Source organism: Ctenocephalides felis, unplaced genomic scaffold (assembly GCF_003426905.1).
Source record: "Ctenocephalides felis isolate EL2017-DRISC unplaced genomic scaffold, ASM342690v1 CF-g0.4_SCAFFOLD_01886, whole genome shotgun sequence".
Taxonomy (NCBI): Eukaryota; Metazoa; Arthropoda; class Insecta; order Siphonaptera; family Pulicidae; genus Ctenocephalides; species Ctenocephalides felis.
In genome coordinates this window covers 55,682,553-55,699,082 of record NW_020538040.1, presented here as the reverse complement: position 1 = coordinate 55,699,082, position 16,530 = coordinate 55,682,553, and the positions used below count along the sequence as shown (strand labels likewise).

The following is a 16,530-nucleotide window of genomic DNA, read 5'->3' as shown; positions in this document are numbered from 1 at the left end:
GGTCAATTTTATTTTTCAATTTAAAGTTCTAGTATAAATTTGAAATCGTTTTTATATCTTCAAATATAGCCGAATTGTTTGGAATGAAATTTTATTTTGTTTGTTTTATCTTTGGGATTGCCTGCAATTTTTAAAAATGTCAATAGAACAATGCATGTTAAATATTTTTCTCATAAGTTTTTCAACGCGATCTATCCAAATTTCGGATATGTGGAAAAAATCCTACAAAATTTCAATTTTTTTACCACTGCCAAAAGTGGTAACAGGGTTCAAAAAGAGACTAACAGGATCTTTTGCCATTGAATATTTCAGAACTATATTTGATCTTGAGTATTAGAAACCATCTGTAGTAACACCTTCAAGGACCTAGTAGGTTCTTAAATTTTAAAGAAATTTTAATAATAAAAGCTATAGGCTTATGTTACCTCTGACAAATTTTCAGAACTCCATCTATTATAGAGAATCACAAATAAAAGAACTCTACTATATTCAGAAAAATAGACTAACTATTCATACCGTCAGGAAGCAAAATTCTAATACCATCTCATTTATTAAATATATCATTTGATATTTATATTAATATTTATTATGTAAATCGATGTCAAATTGCACCCACTCGAATAAACTCTGCATAAATTCATTTGTAATTAATTTGAATATTTAGATATTTATATCATTTATAATTCAGAAAGATTTAGTATAACGCCATTTGAGTCAAATTGATTGACAGGAACAGTGGGCGTGTAACATTATCGGAACAAATATGATAATTAATATAACCGATAGCCTTGATTAATGTCATAAACCATTAAAAGTAAAGCAGGAAGCTATATTAATATTATTATTTACACTGATATTATTTAAATAGATTATTTCGTTTATATCCTTATTTTATTAATGATTTTATTTCGTGCACATGTCAGATTCAAATCAATTGTGAGTATATGATTCTACTTTATAAAATATTGCATAAGTACGTATAGGTCAGGGGTTTGTAATACTTTCTAATTTTTTTTTAAAACAATTGCTACTGATTGATATCATATGTTGCAAGCATTTTTTTATATTATATTTATTTATGTTTATATTTAGACTTGTTGCAATAATAAAAAACTTACATTAATATCGCAAAAACGTTCTTAAGTCTAACATTAAGTTACATAATTGATTATTAAAAAAATAAACATATTTTTTATAAAATCCACACAGATTTGTTGATGTAATGATAAAACAATGTTTCGGATTTGATATTAATTAAATACACGAGATAAGTATGAGGATAAGTAATCTTGTAAATATCCGATGCGTGAAAGTTAACTTTCAGATTTTAATTATAATCTGGAAATCTAGGTGTGAGTGGCATATTGCCTTAAGGCAAGTTGCACAAACTTCCCGAAATGTGCATATAATCGATCTACTCAATAACAAAACAGTATAAGTATTTTATTTTATGAGTGATTTATAAAAATTTATAAATTTATAAATTTTATGAGTGATTTATAAAAATATACCGAGTTGTAGTAGAGCATTTTAATATAACAAACTATTGCATGTTATTCAATTTCAACAAATGTTCCAAACACGTTATTTTTTTTTGACAAATACTTTAAATATTGCACTTTATTGAAAAGTGAATGACCTGCACAATATATACAAAAAATATTTTCAAAAATATTTCATTATTAATTACATATTTTTTTAAAAATCTGTGACATATTAATCCAAACGTTAATTAGGTTTCATAATTAAAACACCAGACGTAGGTCTTTAATATTTTAGTAAATTCATTAAGACCAGGAACTCTATCGCCATACAAAGTAATTAATATCGCCAAAATATATTTTTTTAACAATTAATTATGAAAAATGATTTGACCGATCTGGTTTCTTTGGGTAGTTAAAATTAGTACAGTTTCATAAAGTGATTGAACTACAAAATTTTTTGAGAGGCAATAATTCTAAATGTTATAAAAAATGGATATTATGGAATTGTAGAACTAATTATTACAGCAGCAATAGTGTTAAACATTGAAATCAAAATATTCCGAAAAACTTACAAGCTGATTTTTTAATTTTTAGTATTATAGAAATTGCGATTTTAATATTTTGGGTAGTAAATTAAAGATTGACATTTTATTACATCGTATTAAAACCTTGATACAGTGCAAGGCACTTTTATAAAACCTCTTATGGTTTTTTGAAAAAAAAAATTGTATCAATATTTAAAACATTTATATATTTCCCTAATAGCGATACTTTTTAGAGTTTTTATCTAGTATGGGCTTTTAAGCCTTTTCATTTCTGTTATGGTAGTTCTAAGAATCGATTTTTTTAAATTTTTGACTTTGTTTCAATATTTCTCAATGACTCTCAAGACCTTTAAACTTTAGTTAGGGGGCGTCGATTAATCACGTGAGGTTTTTGGGGGGAGGGGGGGTCTGACAAAAAATCACGAAATATCTCATGGGGGAGGGAGGGGTATAGTAAGTTATCCACGTGTATTTGTTTTTAACTATTTTTTTTTTAATTAAAAATTTCACAGTTTTTTCACGTAACTAAAAATACACGTGATGTTAGGTGGAGGAAGGGGGATAATTTTGAATATCACCATGTATCACCAAGGGGGAGGGGGGGTCCAAAAATCTTTAAAAACTCGCTCACGTGATTAATGGACGCCCCTTGGGATGAACGATGCTGAATTTTTATTTTACCAATAGAATAATTGGTGTCGTGCATCTACATGTAATCGTTTATTCTTGTAATAACAGTTAGATCAGTAATGCATCGGTGTGATAATTTTGGTTTTTATGGCTTTGATTATTAATATACACTTTTGCAAGCTCATATTATGAAATTATCATTTTTTATAAGATTTTCTCTGACAACAAACGTCATCATTTATTACTTGGGTACATTCGAATCACGATGAAAAAAAACAATATGAATATTGTTTATCATACTCAAGTATTTTATTATTACTCAACTTATAATTTGTTCTGTTCTCTTTTGAGCACGTGCTGAATCCATCCGAGTCCTCTCGAATCGTGCCATTGTCCTCTCGAGTCGTTGTACTCCGGACAGACGAAAGTAAAAGTCTACGAACTTACAACTTATGCATCCGTAAATATTTTTTTATAAATTTATATTAATAAATTTTAGTTATCATTGCTTCCTGCCTAATACCACTCAAAAGAGAAATTTTTTGCTGTACAATGTGGTTATTATTTGAAAGTTTATATAAAACACAAACCAATAAATTCATTGTAAGAATATAATTGCTGGTACGTGATAATATTTTTTTTATTGATTCACCCATGAGGAACTTTAGGAATTTCTTTAAAATATTTAATTGCTTATGAATATACAATTTATGATTTAATTGTTTCAAAGTGGAAGAAACTTTGTAAAACTCCTGTAATTGATACTTTGTGTCTTAGGTTGACTGTTGCATATAAGGGAATAATTTGTTACAAAAAGATATAAATGTTAAGGTTTTTATATAATGTTTTATTCAATTTCATGCAAAAATTACTTATTATTAGTTTTTCTGTCGCTACTTTAGGATAGATTTGTGGTTAGGTTAGGACGACTTCCAACTTTTACTCCCAATTCCGCCAGCGTCAGTTTTCGTATTTCTCTCAATCCATTTCTCATAGGCCTATAATATTTCAAGAAGTTTGTTTTGACTATCAACCTAATAACCATGCAAAGTTTCATTTAAATTCTAGTTGCTTAAATCTGTTTTTTTCAGTAAATTTCTATTTAAATATGTGGAGATAAAATGTCGCTGGTTTAATAAACTTCTGAACTAAAGTTTTCAGCAAGATTCAATCCTAAAATTGAAAATCGCACTGTCTCAATGTATGTATGTATTTTAATACTGAATTCGAATTTTAAACTGAAATGAGTTTTCAATATTAATAGTTAAAAGGCGACATGATACTTTTCATTTTGTACGAGGCATTAGGAATATTTTCATAATTACTTAGTTTTTTCTCATTCTTTCTTTACTTTCATCCCCCACGCAGTGTTTATTTTTCTCAGTTGTTTTATCTTACAAAAACCTTGGATACTATAAATAGTATTCGTATTTTTTAACTTCTCGAGAAATTACCGCCTACAGGTTTAAATATTATATTTGCATGCAACGCACAATGTTCCGATTTAATTTAACATCTTGATGCAGAACCTGTTGCGCATGTTATTAGTTTATTTTTCTGTAAAAATAAATCTGCATCCGACCACCAAGAGTAACACATTTTGCGATATGACGTCATCACCCACCGCCCTATATGAGTCAGATTTCCACCACTATATTGCCACCTGTTTTCTTATGTACGCGAAGGTGCAAAAGTCAGGAGAATGAGTTTTGTGTTATATATTATTTATGCAGCTTAACCGTTGGGTTACCATCTAAAATACAACTTACAACTAAATACAACAGCTTATAAAACGAAAGTATGTTATTTATGTGTACCTATATAAAAAAATATTCATAAATAAATAATTTTATTTAAGGCAGCATTTAAAGTATTTAATTTGATTTAGGTACTAAATAAGCTATTCTATTTATTAATTATTACTTGGTATGTGTGGAATTTTAGGTATCACGCAACAAGAATATTTAAAAACCATTGTGTAGTAGTTTTTCTTATGATCAACTAACAAATACATTTTCTAATGTAAACAATATCTATTATTAGTGCTACCCATTGACTTCTTTAATATATCGATTTTAAGGGAAAGTATTTAGTCTTATCTGCGCAAAATATATTGAATTAGTTAATATGTGATCTAGCATTTTTACGTAACGTATTATTTTTCGTGTAATTTGGTGTAAATCAACAAAATATTTTTTTTATTAACTTATTATTTTTGTGTAATATGATATAAATCAACAATTTTTTTTTATTCAACTTGAGATCTGAGAAAGTACTTATATGTTAGGTCCTAATTGCAATTAGAAGCAAAAATACAAAAATAATAAGCTCTAACAAAACAATGGTCAGTATTAAATTATTGATTGCTCGTTAGCGTTTTTTATAGTGTCGATAATAATGTTTAACTATAATGAATTAGAATAATATAAGAAAGTATTGGTTGAATATTGACATGCACGTACGCTTTATAATTTCAACTACTTATTGAAACACGTAATAATCAATTATGCTCTAATCAGCTGTTATTTATTATAATTGCAATATTTGATTAAACAACAAAGGTGAGATTTATCTAGAACGGATATATTTAAATAATAATATTGTCATTCACACTTGTATTTAGCAATTTTCATATAGAACAGGGAATTCTTAATAATTCCTAAACATATCTTGATAATGAAGATTGTCAAACTTGAATGATCTCAAATATATGTGCTATTGTACTTGTTCTCAAGGACATGACACACTATATAAGAGATAAATAATAGTAATTACTTACACATTTGACATCACAGTGGGAAACATGAGAATAAATAACATCATTTAAAATAGTCATACTGTTACTATTAGATGTTTATATGAATTTATTCTACAGAAACTTATATTAGACAATTGGCAGGTGACGAATCAATTTTATGGATTTTGATATATTTCAATCCATAATTTTTGATAAACTACTTTTGCTATTTCAGACAAGTATTATGATACCTCCTGTGTCGTAAACTTCGTGAAAAACTGCGTGACGCGTGCGCTTTTAGCGCATCCCCTCACACATGTATTAGGAAAAGGGCTAGTACAAAATTATTTTAGACAATATAGTCTAAAAACTTTTAGAAAAATGCTTAGCGTGATCGAGAAATACTCGAAATTGATCAATAGCAGAACTAAAAAACTTTAAATCATTAGAAATGGGAAATCACATTTTAATTTCCTTCTTTATTTACGCATGATATAGTTTAATCTTAAATTTGTGTACTATCGAGTATTTTACTATGTGCACTATATTGATTAATTTTTGTTATTATACAAACATTTAGATTGAGTAAAATTTATTTCAAAGTTTGGTAGATAATATGTTGAAGTAGTTGGATAATTTATTTGATTAAATATAATATGCTTTTATGATTTAATATTATATCTGAGATCTGTGAGCTAAATTTGATTGACTAATATAATTATTTGTATATACAGCAGCGCAACCTATTATTTTTATTGTAGTTCATATCAAACTTTGTCAAAAAAATTACGATTTTTGACATTCATTTCAGTTCAAATTATTCACAATGCATTTTTTATTTCTAAATTCATATCTTTGTGATCTATAGAAACACACAAACTCAAATTTACATAATATCATACAACTAATTTAAATTCATTCATTTGAGTTAATTGAATGCTATGAAGTTCTCTCCTATTTGACGACAGTGGTTTTTAATTAGGACCTGAAGCTTTTATTCGAATTATTTGCACAGTTGATTTTATAGAGGTTTCTGTATGAATACTACTACCTAATTTCTGAATTTTATTACTTTACTATCTTTATTAACTGGCTTGCTCATCGATGTCGAATTGCATCACTAGTAGTGCATGGCATCGTGCCTTAAGGCAAATTGCTGAAACTTCCCGTACTAAAAATTAAAATTAAAAAAAAAATGATTGAAATTTATTTTAGAACTTTAGAATATTTATAAACTATCCGATAATTTTATGTGCATATGTCTAATTATAATTTTTGTTCGCCAAATGGCTTTTTTTACTTTTTTATTGGATCTCCGAAACCGCTTTTGGCCTTTGCCAAAAACTAATCAGCACGTCTCCTTATCAATAGAAATCGAATGTTTTAGGAACCATTCAAATCGGATTTTAATCGCACGCACACACGCATACACACAAATACATCCTTTTTTAAGGTATGCCAAAATATTCAGACACCTCTGAAACGTAAAGATATATAAAAATTTTTATTTTCGGGAAATTAACAAGTTTCATTTTGTTCAACCACAAAAATTGAATTTATTTCTTTCGCCATATAAAATATTTTGGAGCATCGACCTTTCCCCCAGCGCTCACTCTGTAAGAATCGTGTGTTGGCAATGGGTCGATATCGTGCGCCTATGTGGGTGTCGCACGCCGGGGGTAGGTTGCTTTACCGTTGCGCCGCGTCGGGCTGGAAAACCATCTATGACCTATTCCAAGTTTGATTCTACGTCGTCTCAGATGTGTCAAATAACTGTGCTATAGTAACTGTGAGTGGGTATGCTGGTGCCGAACGATGTCCAACGAAAGCCGCCTTTGCCAAAACCCAGGACTGTTATTCCGGGTACATAAATAAAAAATATTTCACTAAATTCTATAATTGTATTGTTCATTTCTTCTTTCGAATGTGGTTGTTTTGATTCGGTGTTTTTTTCGATGTTGATGTGATACAAGACTGCGCAAATGCCAAACTGAACATATGTGTGGTTTTTGCCGCAAGATTTCATAGCGGTTGATGTTTCTGATGTGAAAATATTTGATTGTGCTAGATTTGTCATTGATTATTAAAACACGCACGTCGAACAATTTTATATATATATATATATATATATATATACAATAAAAAAAAAATCTTTAGGGATAAATCAGGATCTATTAAAATAATGCAAGTAAAGTTCAATCTTGAATATAATATATTTGTTAAAATATTAACAATGTTTGTTAACAACTGTACACTTATGAAATGTTAACTAAACTAAATACATCATAAAAATCTGCATGCAGTTGATTTAATAAACAATTCTATATTTTTTATACATATTCTATTTTTTATACAAATTATAGTGTGAATATACATTATATGGCCACATTGTATAGATTTGTCAAATATTCAGAATCAAAATCTACCCAAAAACAGTATTTATTTATTCATAACAAAATAGTGTATTTTTTGTAATACACACCAAGTTTTGCATAGTAAAACCGTAAGATACACTAGCAAACTTTTACGAATTTTACATAGATAGATGTATTGAGGCATATTTAAGAAGTTTTTCCCCACATTTCAAACAGAACGAATAAACTAATACAAAATTACACTCCAAAATTAACAAATACAAAATTACACTCCAAAATTAACATTTTGTTAGATTGTCAAACATTTCATTTGAATGTAAAAATTTTAATTGCGGATCAATAATGCATTGGTCACTCGGCCAGACTTTAATATATCTATATATATAATATATATATATTATATATATATATATTATATATATAACCCAATCGTCTAATTAAAAAATGATTAAATAGAAAAATTATTTATTCCAATAAACGTTTCGAGACTTGAAGTGTGTCATCATTCAGTAATCAAACCATGAAAAACAACAGAAAAAATTAATTGTGTAAAATTTTTTGAACACTAAATTTGTGTAAAAGAATAATATACTAATATATTCATAAATGAGGAATTAAAGGAGCACATATTGCCCTCCTATATTGTATGTATTCAATAGCGGTGCATTATGAACACTGATCAAGGTTACGAAGCAAGTGTCAAATATATATATATACTATTTGTTTTTATTTATTTTTACAACACCTATTACAACAATATTTACTAACATGCGTTTTTAAATTGAGTTTTTACTTACCCAAACAGATTTAACATTTATTATACTACTATACTATCGTTGTTGCATTTTCATGATCAGCTCTGCGAACTTTTGGAACTTTATTTATATGATAATTTTTATAGTTAAAGCCTTTGCAACTGACAATGAGATAAATATTCTTTTATTATTGGTTGTACACGAATTTTAATACGCTGTTACTATTGTGAATTAAAATGCCTGGTGCAATTATAATTATATAATATAACTTCTATCACTGTTGTTTACATGGTGTAAATTATCACATACAACACGAAAATAGAACATATTATATCCAAAAAATTGGTTCAAAACATGTCGCGTAAACTTGTAGGTAAACACATTTTGTGTATATATGTGTGACTGTATGTGAATATGCATAAAATTAGATATTCCAATGCGCAATTCTGATCGTTTTCCTTGCCAGAGCATAGGTTAATACCTTCACAACACTTCCGAGCTTTAAAGGTCACGAGCTTAAGATTCGTAGCTTTCAGTCACATGTTATCATGCAAAACGGTTTTAATTACATTAAACACATGAAAGCAACCGAGTTTAGTGATACAAAATTTGTTTAGACTTTCATATGATACACACCACCAATGAAGTTCAATTCCGGTTAAAAATTGAAAAAAAAGAAATAATTGCAGTATATTTTGCACTTTGTTGCTATTGATCCGCTTTTACCAAAATTTTCAAGCCATCATGAAGTGTTAAGTCTTGTTTTTACGGCGTAGACAGCAACACGTAAAACCGAAAGCTTTTATGTTTTTATATCCTTATAAAAAATGAAATTATAAAGGATAATGTTTATTCAATATGAGAGCTAGGGTCTGGTTGCAACATTTTTTTTAAATTAATATATCTTAAAATCCACTGATTATATTTCTACGAAATAAAGATGGATAGTGGCTGTAACTAATCTTCTACCGAATCAAATAAATAACTTTTCAACTGTTGTTCATTATTTCAGAATTAACCGAATTCTAGAAAAAGAACGGTGTTACAACTTACTCCGTGTTTGGGGTTAGTTGTAACATCTATAAGAGCAAGTAGTAAGGACAAAAAAACGACAATCATGACTCTTACAATTCATTCTATTTTTTTTTCTCAGAAAATTGACTTGTTCCTAAGTAGTGCTTTCTATACACCAACGCAAACTATTAATACTAATAAAAATAATAAAATAATAATAAATTTATAATGTTCTTCGTAATATACATTTTTATCAAATCACATAAACTATATTTAATATCATATTTAAATTCAAAAGTTACAGTGTTTCTTGTACACTCTTTACATGTGCCCATATTTTACAAATTGTTTATTCCATTCAATTTCCTTCGCTTGAATCTTTATATAATTCTTGTTTGTTACAACTAACCCCAAGGCTTTATTTCAACTAATCTCGTGTGTGATTCTTTAAAACTAACAAAAATGACTTTTTTTTTTTAATTTTGCAATCACAAAAATGTTTACACATTGTCAAAGATAAATACATTTTAAACGAAATAAGATATATTAAATTTAAAATTAATTAATAATAATAACCCAAACCGAAATTTTATGATAGATCAATTTTATATTATCTATCAAAAATGACGGACCTGCACAGTTCTGTTTATTGCGTTGGCCAATATTATGCAGGACAATATTATGCATATTTACATGTCTTATAGAGACAAAATAATAATGTAATGCTGTTAAAAATCATATTAGAAAACGCATGTTACTAGTTACCCCCCCGTTACAGAAATCCTCTAGCTCCCCACATAATTCATGGGTTAATAATTCTTTCTAAATAAAAATAGCAGTCAATAAATATTAAATTGTAATGTAAGCAAATATACCGCAAAATCAATTTTAGAAAATAAATTACTTTATCTTTATCTACAAATGTGCATAGAAATAATAATGTTTTCATACATAATTGTAAACTAGATATGTTAATATAGATATTTAACACGTTGTGTTAATATAGATATTTAACACGTTGAAACCGTAACTGAAAGCAAAAAACAAAGACAGCGTTAGCATAAAATATATTTTTTACATGACAGATTTGAAACATTGTGGTCGATAATTTACAGCTCAAACCGAAAATGCATTTTTCTCCCCAGAAATATATATATTATTATCAACATTCAGCTACTTTTTGATTACAATATTAAATACCCTTTTGAACCCTCTGGTTTCAACTTTTCCAAAGTATTCCATGTATTTTAATCTATATGCAAATTTTTCTTTGATTTGCAAATGTTGGGATTCTATTTTACCCAGAATGAATTATTTCTACCTACTAATAAAAATGTTTTGTCATTACTTTTTCTCAATTGATGTGATAAATTAATGAATTTTTGTGACATTTCGCATGTATCGCATGAGCTCTGATTTTTTAAATGTCATTTTACTCGCAATTTATTATGAATAATTATATTTAATATTTGATAAAAGTTATATATTTGCTATTATATTTTAATAAAATTTTATAACTGTGATTTTTGGTACTACATATGAAATATCGAACATTTTGTCTGCTGGGACAGGTCTAATTTGTTCTCATTCAACGCGAACAATAATGACTGATTGTCAGCTTACAAGAGGTATATTTGAAAGTTCTATTGACGTTTACTTTATAATTACATATAATTATAGTTCGGTAAGCGATTTTACTAAAAGTTCTTTCACACGAATTCAGCTTTTAATTGGGTGGCTATTGTTTGATAAGAATTTTATAGACAAGTTTAATAATTTAATTGTATTTTTTTGCACTTGAAACCGTATGATTGTATATATTTTGAGAACGGATATAGCAAGGCTAGTCTTAGGAAATGTTTTTTTTATTTTTATAAATGATGCTCTTTGAAATATCGAGAGCAATAAGCAGCTGTTTCTGTCATAATTTAATTTCTAATATAGTAGAGAAAAGAATACAGGAACTGATGTGTTTCTATCTACGCCATTAAATTGGCCACATGTAACACTTACGACTAGTTACATCATTTGATTTTTTTCTAATACTTCTGAATGATATCATTTTTTTATTTATTTTTTATAAATTACAATCTGTCTAAATAGAAAGACATTGAGTAATTAGTTTGACAAATAACATAGAAGGAAACCCAGTGTTCACCTTTTATTAATGTTCTAAATTATTTTTAATTAAATTTGGTAATAATAAAGAAATTATAAACAAAGTACATTACACAGACTACATATACACATACATACACACGCCTATCATAAATAATATGGTAGAACAACTTATTATTAATGTGTTAGATCTATTAATTGCATTCTTTAAATCTTATATAATGTGTGGTGTTGTAAAGACTTCCTATCAGTTCGTTTGGATGATGGTCAATTTTACTCTCTGAAATTAAGGGCACTCTTTTTAATTTCTTCACTGATTGTGAGTGTATCGGTGCCTTGGTGAATTAACCATGTCGGTACATACCTTGGCGCGGATATTGCTTGTCTGAGTATTTATTTTGAAATCGTTGCATTATTTGTATGTTACTGACTTTAGCAGCATCCCATAGATGGATGCCATACATCCAAACTGGTTTGAGGATAACTTTGTATAATAAAATTTATTGTACATCGACAGTTTTGATCTAGAATGATATAATTTGGTTCCTAAAATCTACCAACAATATACATTTTTTATACGCAATAAAACATATTGAAATATTTATAACCGAACATCTTTGTCTAGGCGTATGTGTACATCAGCACTGTGAATTTCTAATGGTAACAGATATCTTTATAATGATTCTATTTCGTGTTTGATTGTTCGTTCTAATTTGTTACAACATAATCCACTCTAATAAATAACACACTAAAATTATCCAATATATACATTTGAGATATTATCTCACATTCATGTTGCTTATGACTTTTCCGTGATATAACGTTATCGAACCAATAATTTTACATTTCAAATCGTATTAGTGTGAAAGTAATGGCAAAAACGATATATGAGTCTATATACCACGGAAACCAATTACATGTTCTACTGTTCAACCACATTAAATGCCAATAATAATTAAATTGTTTCACTGAAAGGCAGCCGGTGAGTTACTAGACAGAATATAAATACAGGAATGAATGTAACCAAGAATTATTGTAATTAACATATCGACTACAGTTTTATTAAAGTTCTAGAATTATTTGCTCGTTCGTTATCAGCCTAATCTTTAATTAATTTATTAGTTCGAAAATTACATTTGCAATATCAAATATCTTTTTAGTTATAGAACACTAATTGCTGCATATATCTAACTAACGCGCCGTTTATGACTTCGTGGTAATTTGTTTTCTACTGTAATTAAATAGTGTATTAAATTTTTATTGATTGCAAAGTGCGTGTACGCTTTGTAGAACTGTTTCTACATTTAATAAACGACGACATACTTTTTATTATTATCTTGTATTTTTATTATTATATGAAATATTCAACATCAATCCTCACCATATTCTCGTCTTTTGCCTTTTTTACTGCGTGTAATAATTTCAAGCGACTAGGAGCAAAATAAAAAGCTTTTCATTTTTTACATCCACATCTTGGCAATGGGTTTACCAATTTTCAGTTGTTTATTTGGTAAGCTATGTTCATGATTTCTATCGATGCTTTAAATTTTCAGCCTACTAAAACATGCATCATCTTCCTCGTTCATGCTCATATCAAGAACAGATTCATTGGAATCGTTTTTCTGCTGCTGCAGATCTATAAATATTTAAAGCCAGTATAATACGGCTTGATCAAATATAAATTCGCCAGTGAACGTTTTTGGAGCTTAAATCATTGAATTTTATGATACTATACATTTTATGATATATATACATCGCGAAACATGGACTAGCCTTAAGGCAATTACTAGAACTTTCCGTACAGTAATTTAAATGTTTTTGAAAACTTTGAAACCATTTGATTGTCGGGTATTTTGAAAACTTCGAAATCTTGGTACGGAACCCATAGAAATATCAAAATACAGTACAAAATTTGTACTTATTACTAAAATTTCTATAAAATATCTGATACTTTGTTGCGTATATGTCTAATGATCATTTTTGACCGCCAAATGGCCTTTTATTTTAATTCTTCATTTGATCCCTGAAAATGCTGGACCTTCTATTCGAAAAATGATTAGTTCTTCATTTCATAAGCGAAATGTTATTTAAATCTCTCAAATCGGACGCACAGTTCTCTAAAAAATAAAACTGCCATTTTTGCCTCGTATCTTCGAAATGGCTGGACCTATTTCTGCAAAAAACTAATCATCGCGTTCTCCCATTAATACGAATCGAATGTTTTTTTAATCATTTATATCGGTTGATCCGTGCTTCCAAAATTGCCGACGAAAATTTGTATCAACATACACACACATACATCAATTTTCCCAAAATGTTTTTCAGAAACGCAAAGATATATAAAAAGAATAATTTTCGATTTTTTTGCGATTACTATAACTTACCCTCCGGGACGTTAAACAATTATTTAATTATCTTGATTATATTTGATTTATTAAATTTTTGTAATTTTTAATAGATTTGGCAAGTTTTTATTTTCATCAGGTGATTGTCGAACAGACAAAAGGGATTTAACCATGTAATTTTTAGCATATTCTTAAGGTATTTTGATTAACGAGCCGATTCGCAAATTAACCTAACAAGCTTAAAATTAGAGAAAAAACTTTGAAACAAGTTAACCAATGCCGGATTTTTAAGAGACACAATATTTTGCGATACATTGTTTTTCTCGCAACCATCATATTTTATATGGATCGATCGGAATATTACTTTGTGTCAATTTATTATTATATAACTTGTTGTTGTACTCAGACGAGTGAAATCATTTGTATTCAGATTGCCGTTATTATTTTCTCAATGCAACTCCGCTTATTGCCATGGCGTTAATCATTGAATTCTTCTTAAAAAACATTACAAAATAAATTTGAGGAACTATTCCTAAAACTATCCAAGTTACTATAATATTTTCCATTAATGATTTGTCAACACAGGATACCATTAAATTTTATTATTAATCTCCATAAAGTAACTGTTTTATTGCATTAATAATTCCTATGGTTGAGAATTGCTCTCGTTGTAGAGACTGTAACGAATATTCTGCTATGAAGTCATGTACCTACCTACATGATGCTTGATTTACCATGAAAAGCAGACAACTAGTGAATTACATTATATTGCATCATAACGAGGTTTCATAAGCAAAGTGTGCTGATTACTACTTGCACTACTTGTTGTTGTTGTTACAGTAACATAAAGTTTGAGCGCGAATTTATATGGCCGGTATCATGTAAAATGTCATTTCGTAAGGAACTTACAAGATCATAATGCAAGTTTATATTTTGTACGTTTATTACATGATTAAATTTGCATATACCTATGTATCATATGGTATCAAAATGCATCAAAAGGTGAACAGAGAAAATCATAAGAATCTGTTAACCATACTTTTATCATAATAAATAATTGGTAAATAAGCAATGGAAGCTAATGATGATTGAATTAACCGAACTAAAGCGTATACCATATTAAATTGGCTTCGCTCTGGTTTTTCAAAGGACTTCTTAAAAAATCGATTTACCTGTTTTCTATCATTTGGCCAATTTGGGCCGCTTTCTTCAAACTCACTTTTTGTCGTAACCGTGAAAGATATATAAACAACTTATTATGTGTTTTATTCATTGTGGTCTGGACTATATTGTTTATAATAAATAATTAAATATCAAATAATTATTTGTTAATGCATGAAAAAGTTGACATATCTGTCCGGTTTGGATTTTCTGGAAGTGCGGTTATTTCGACTACTTTGTAATTAGCTTCATTCCAATATAGGGTTTTCTTATTTTATCCAAAATATTGTGTTTTTGTGGGACTACATATTACAAAGTTAGAAACAACTGAGCTGAATTAAACTTTTATTTTGTGTGTTTACATACAAGAGTTGGGAGCATAGACATTACACTACATGGACTGCTAGTCCCCATATGTTTTTTCCGTGTAATAGTGCTCAAAACATAGAAGAGTATGTGACGTCACATGTCTGAGCGAACATTGCCGACGACAATCGCGGACTCTCCCATTGATCAAATGACATATGCCATATGTTGCGTGTCTAACATAGACCTTATAGTAAATAAACCGATTTTAACAGGTGGATTCGATTTTATGTACATTTTTTTCCACAGGAGAAATATTATTAATATCACTTCTTATAAACTTATCAGCTATCACAATTGCCATTATATTATTAATTAAACTTATGTCATATGACATTTAATCAATCGGGAAAGTCCGCGATTGTCGTCGACAATGTACGCTCAGCACGTGACGTCACAGTTCTTTCTATGTTTGAGCACTTATTTTGCGCTCGGCTAGCAGTCCATGTAGTATAAGGTCTATGGTTCAGGGGCTTTTATAAGTAGGAAAAACCTTCAAATTAAATATTTATTAATTAAAGAACAGTATTTTGGTTTTTCGAAACAGAAAATTCAAAAATCCTAACATATTTGAATATTACAAATAGTTTTTGGATGTAAATTAATTTAAAATTTGGGTGAAGTCTCAACTTGTACTGGTCAACTATTGTTATATTATGCCTGATTTAAGGATAACGATCAATCTTTAAACTTAGGCATATAAATTTGCGTTTTATTTATTTCCAACTTATTTTTTGGGAATATTTAAAATTATGCAAAATCAGTCAAAAAAATCAGAATAAGCAAGTAGATTGAAACTCTTATTTAGTAAATTAAATTGCATACCGTATTCATGGCAAGATGCCCCAAGATGAGATTCTGAATCTTTTTAAATCATTGTTGAAAATAGAAGAATATTTTAATGGAATGAAAAGGAAAAATATTGGTTTTGTATGCAAATTTAGTTAAAAAATAATTTAAAATTAATCACTCCGGATAATCTAATGTTTTTTGTATCTTT

The 16,530-nt window shown here is 28.4% G+C and overlaps 2 protein-coding genes across 2 annotated transcripts in view; both read left to right on the top strand.

Moving 5' to 3' along the window:
• Positions 1 to 16,530, top strand: part of LOC113375118 (protein spire-like) — a 502,830-nt gene that overhangs the window by 410,732 nt on the left and 75,568 nt on the right. The window lies entirely within an intron of this gene.
• Positions 1 to 16,530, top strand: part of LOC113378527 (protein spire-like) — a 100,179-nt gene that overhangs the window by 30,823 nt on the left and 52,826 nt on the right. The window lies entirely within an intron of this gene.